Source organism: Hippopotamus amphibius, chromosome 6, assembly GCF_030028045.1.
Source record: "Hippopotamus amphibius kiboko isolate mHipAmp2 chromosome 6, mHipAmp2.hap2, whole genome shotgun sequence".
NCBI lineage: Eukaryota > Metazoa > Chordata > Mammalia > Artiodactyla > Hippopotamidae > Hippopotamus > Hippopotamus amphibius.
The window spans coordinates 85,015,188-85,020,935 of record NC_080191.1 but is presented as its reverse complement, the minus strand read 5'-3'; the positions used below and the strand labels follow the sequence as shown (position 1 = coordinate 85,020,935).

The following is a 5,748-nucleotide window of genomic DNA, read 5'->3' as shown; positions in this document are numbered from 1 at the left end:
GGCAGGCCTGTTGATGATCTCTTCTGTCCCATCGCTTTGGTTTCCCTGACTAGAGCCTCTATCTGTCAAATATTAGGCTTCCTGAACATATTTTTAAAAATATGTTCTCCTATTTTCCATCTCTTTTGTTCCTACTTTATCCTTTGTTCCTACTTTCTGAAAAATGTTTTCAATGTTTTATATCTATTCATTGTGTTCTATTTCTGCTACCATATTTTAAATTTCTGAGACCTCTTTCCATATTATGGAATAATATACCCCCTTTTACAGCTACTTGGGTATTATTATTATTATTACTATTAAAAAGCAACATTTTCTAGGATTCTTCTATAGAGAGTATGGAATCTGTTGATGTATTCATCAGTCCCTGCATTGCCTCTGGAGTTCATTTCCCAAGTCCTATTTCTCTGATTTTTATCTTTTGGTCTCTACCATTCATGTTAGAGGCTTTTCTCAAATGTCTGATGATCTTTTATTTTTTCTTTAACTTACAGAGTGAGGCACTAAAGAGCTACATGGAATCTCTTAGAATTATTTATTTTGAACTTTACTCTAGAGTAATCAGATAGAAACTTAGCCATTTAATTAGGGGAAGTCCAACTGTAGGAAATTGTAGACATTTTCTCTGGGGATTGTCCACTAAAACTTTATTCACAACCTAAAACTTGAGAGTTACATGTTTTATTTGGCAGGAATTTTTAGGACTTCAAGCCTGGGTGGCAGCATTTTAAGTAACCCTGAGAGAACTGCTCCTAGGAGGCCAGTGGGGCAGCCAGGGTATTTGGGAATTTTGCAACAAAGGGCAGGTAGTCTGAACGTCAAAAGATTATAGTCTTTAATTGGGGTATAGTTGTTTTACAATGTTGTATTAGTTTCTACTGTACAGCAAAGTGAAGTAGAGTTCCCTGTGCTATACAGCAGGTTCTCATTAGTTATTTATTTTATACATATTAGAGTATATATATATATACATATATATATATATATATATATATATATATATATATATATATATATATTTAAAGAAAACCAGATATGTCAAGGCATTTATAGCTTTTATTTGTATGGGAAAATGCAAAAGTCTGGGCTTCCTGAAGTCATTCCTTTGATATGCACCTCAGCTCTCTGGGGTCACTATCCTGTGCAGTCTCATCCTAGTCTCCTCAGGGCTCACCGCAGGGAGTGGCTGCAGTCTGATGGCTGCCGGATGGCAGGTATGCTCTACTTTCTGAGTTCCCTCAGGGTTCACCACCTCACCATAGGCTGTGGCTGCAACTGCTGATGACTGTGACATCCTTTGTTTACTGACATGGGAGGCAATATTCCATTTATCAGGATGAACAATTTTCAAAGAGAGCTCTGACGTCTTTTGCCTGGAAGGAGAGGGATACAAAAAGCCTGGTTTCTGGGAGCTGAGGGAGGGAAGAATTTGGTGGTGGTGGGCTTCACTTTCTGTCCTTCAATCCAGAACTTCTCAAGGTCAATTTCTTAGAGAATAAGCCTTCGGTTTTAGCTGGGATAGTTGCTTATCTGTGTGAGGCTGTAGAAGTGACCCAGGGTTTAAAGGCTCTTAACACAGATTTTCAAACATTCTTCCTATTTTCTACTTCACCTTTTAACCTGACTTTCTTATGTCTGTGGTGTCTCCAATTGTCAAGAACAATGAAAGATCTGGGAAATAGTTGGTAATGCCTTTGTTACATCTTTTTATCTTTGTAAAGAAGACTTCCTCACTAAATTGCTTTCCCCAGGATGTTAGTTTGCTGGGGCTGCTCTAACAAAGTACCACAAACCATTTGGCTTAAACAAAATAAATTTATCACCTCACATTTTTGGAATGTCTGAGATCAAGCTGTCAGCAGGGTGGTTCCTTCTAAAGGCTGTGTTCCATGCATCTTTCCTAGCTTTTGGTGGTTTGCTGGCCATCTTTGGTACTTTTTGGCTTGTAAAGGCATCACCCAATTTCTTCCTTCATCTTCACACTGTTCTCCCTGTGTCTCCATCTCTGTGTCCAAATTTACGCAATTTTTAAGGACACAATCATATTGGATAAGGGCTCACCCTAATGATCTTATCCTAACTTGATTATCTACAAAGACTCTATTTCCAAACAAGGCCACATTCTTAGGTACTGGGGGTTAGGACTTCAACACATGAATTGGGGGTGAGGGGGGAGATTCAGTCCATAACACCCAGCATGATGTCACGATGAGAGAGAAGAAAGTCTGAGGATCTTAATAAGGAAGGAGAGCAGACTGGGTCTCGAAGCTTCCTGTGAAAGGCAGGTCTAGAGGTAACATCTCATGAGGGCTTCCCGCTCCCTTGGCCACAGAGGGAGGACACTTCCCGAGGAAAGGGGGGGATAGCCAAGAGGTAGGAAAGGCTAATTGATGTCTAACCCTAAATATGAGGGAGTTTTATATCGAAGGACCTTATTTTATATACAATCGTCTTCTTATTTTAGACTTGACTCATTATTTCTTTTATCCACAGTTGACTAAATCACATTGTCTTCTTCCCAAAGAGAAAACATTGAATTCTCTTTCACACACAGTGAAAAATATGGAACTCAAATATTACCTGGTCCTTTCAACTACCTCCTGACTCCAAGGCTAATAAGCAGTGTTCTCCAGTGAAGGGGCTGTCACACCTACTGAATACCTAGTCCCAGACCTGCATCAGAGTAGAAGCATCAATTTCACCTAAGAATTGTCATCCTCTTCTTCCCTAAAGCAGTCATTAGATTTAACAATTACCTTCCTTGGATGGACAGGTAATAGTTTATTATCATCCTGGTGCCAGTACAGGATCGATGCTAACAGCAACAGCCTTCTTAGAACATAAGATTTTTTGGTCACATCCAACTCTTGACTTCTTCCCAGTGTATTAAAGGGTCCCCATTATCTCTATTCTCTATTTGAAATTTCCTTATATCAGTATCCTGGTATTCATCCAGGTGGCTCAACCCTAAATACTTTTTGCTAGTGTTGTGGATTAATAGTACATACATGCAAATAAAAATAACACAAACTGCATGAATTTGTTCACCTGGAATCACTGTGAAGAGTAAAATCCAAGCTTTTTAACCGTGAGTCGTAGCCAGGATTAGAGCCCCAGCTCTAACACAGTAGAACTGCTTTTGTGAACAGCAGCCCCCACCCCTCTCCATGCAAACTGCTGTGTGTGTTCTAGGGGTTAATACTGTCACCATCTTGGTGGAGAACAAGAAGGCTCAGTTGGTGGTGACTGCACATGACGTGGATCCCATCGAGCTGCTGATCTTCCTGCCCACCCTGTACTGGAAGATGGGGGTTCCCTACCACATCATCAAGGGGAAGGCCAGGCTGGGGCGTCTGGTCCACAGGAAGACCTGCACCACTGTGGCCTTCACACAAGTCAACTCGGAAGACAAGGGCACTCTGGCTAAGTTGGTGGAATCCATCAGGATCAATTGCAACAACAGATATAGGCTAAACTACCAAACTAGGTTAAGTGTACACTATTGAGTTTTCTGTACAAAAAAGTAATAAAAAAATTCTTCTTTGAAAAAAAAACATAAACAATAATAATACCTTTACTTAAGACCAAAGTTAAATTAGTATTTTGAAATTAAATGTCTAAATCGTGTTACTGTTAATAAGGAAGAAAATTAGTTTTTAAAAAAAGTCTCTCAGTTGAGAATGTCTGTAAACTACATTATTAAAATCCATTTATTTATTTGACACCCTTCATTGCCACTTCAGACATCTTTTTCCTTTTTTCAAGCCAATTTTCTGCTTCCCTGAGAAAGATGAAGTGATCCAATGTGACTTTTCTTTTCCCATTCCCTTTGACCACTAAACCAGAGTGGCATAGCCTGGTAATCTGGCTGGAAGGGAGGACGAAGGACCAAATATTGAGACTGTACTTGCAAATGAGCACATTGGTTTTAATGATTTCCTATTGTTTGGGACCAATGGAAAAAAAAATATTCTAAAGATCACTTATTCACATTTTAAATAATATTAAGAAAAAGCCATTTCTCATTTTAAAGATGATGATGATGTGATTCTTGTTTGTGGTAGCTTTTGATGATAATTCTGGAAGTAGGGGACAGGGCTCAAACTCCTGCAATCCACATCATCCTTACATTGCTGGAGACTCCCCCATTTTTCACAGTTATTCCTTCCTGCTGAAGAACTGCATTCTGCCTCCTTTTCAAAGTTATGTTTTTAACATCCTAACCTGTCTGTATCAAGAATTTTACCCACGAATTACCCACTCTTTCATACTTTAAATATTAACTTTTAAATACATTCTACCACCTTCTCTGGCATTTCTACAGATAATAGTCTTTTTATTGAGATATAATTGACAAATGATATCATATTAGTTTCAGGTATACAGCATAATGATTTGATATTTGTATGTATTGCAAAATGAACACCACTATACATCTAGTTAACATCCATCACCATACACAGTTACAAATTTTTTTTCTTGTGTTGAGAACTTTTAAGTTTATTATTAATAAATTTATAAACTTATTTAAGTTTATTAATAAATTAAGTTTATGTATTATTTTAAGTTTATTATTAACTATAGTCACCATGCTGTGCATTACCTCCCCATGTTTCTACAGGGGCAGAGTCAGCCAGTAGAGTTGTCAGGAGGAGACTGAGAGGTTAGTGCACCATCTGACCCCTACTGTGACCACCACCCACAACTGCAGAAAAGCTTTTACACATCTTGGATTCGAGGTTTCCAGTCCTTTTTTTTTCTGTAATGAAATTTTAACTGCTAGAAAGTATGTTGAAGAAGACCCGGCATACAGATATGTTACATCTTCTATACATCCTTCCCTCTTTAACAAGATTTTTCCCCATTAGAAACCATCCTTTCACTTGCTTTCACCTCCAAATGATCTACAGCTATTATTGATCTCTATTACTAGTGTTATTTTCCTTTCCTCTTGATCTTTTCTCCTCCTCCTCCTTTTTTCCTCTTCCTTCTTTTTCTTCTTTCCTTTTTTTTTTCTCTGATTCTTCCTATGAGAACATAAGCTTCATGAGGACAGGGATTTTGCACTGTTTTGTTCCCAACATAAGCTTAGAACAATATCTGACAAAAAGCCAATATGTACTTGCTGGAAAAAAAAATGATGACATGTCAGGAAAAACTAGAAAATTAAAATAAACAAAAACAAAAATAATTTCTTTTAAAAGGTCACAAATAATCTCTCTATACAAAGCTAATAGTTATTAACATTTCAGTGAGATCCTTTTCTTTGCAGATGTGTGCCTTATATCCTTCCAGAAGCTCACAGTCCTTCTGAGGAGACAGAGATATAAATTACAACACAACACACTAAGTACTATGACTGAACAAAATGCTATGAAGCAGAAAAGATAAGTAATTAATTCTGCCTGGCAGAGTTAGGAGGTATAATAAAAGCTGAACTTAAAACATAAGTAGAACTTGCCAGATTTCTATGGGATATTTTAAAGAAAATCAAAAACCTCCTATCACCCTGCTATATAATTATTTTCTTCTTATTACAATAAATAATATTAATAAAAATATGGCTGTTGTTCTGAAACAGGGCATGCCAAAGTTTACTGCACCTATTTCTTTTCTGTGAGATGTTTGCATGCTTGCACGTTACCACTAAGGAAGGAAGACTATTACATCCAAATTTCCCTCTTGAAGTTCCAATTTCAGGATAATCCTCTCTATTAATTTAAGGATTCACTTAAAACTTTGCCTCCT

General features: G+C 37.5%; 1 non-coding gene across 1 annotated transcript; it reads left to right on the top strand.

Annotated features, from left to right (window-relative positions):
* The first annotated feature begins 3,021 nt into the window (after nt 1-3,021).
* LOC130856198 (small nucleolar RNA SNORD36) lies at nt 3,022-3,097 on the top strand. Its single transcript, XR_009054491.1, has one exon. It is a non-coding gene; the product is annotated as a small nucleolar RNA SNORD36 (small nucleolar RNA).
* The last annotated feature ends 2,651 nt before the right edge of the window (nt 3,098-5,748 follow it).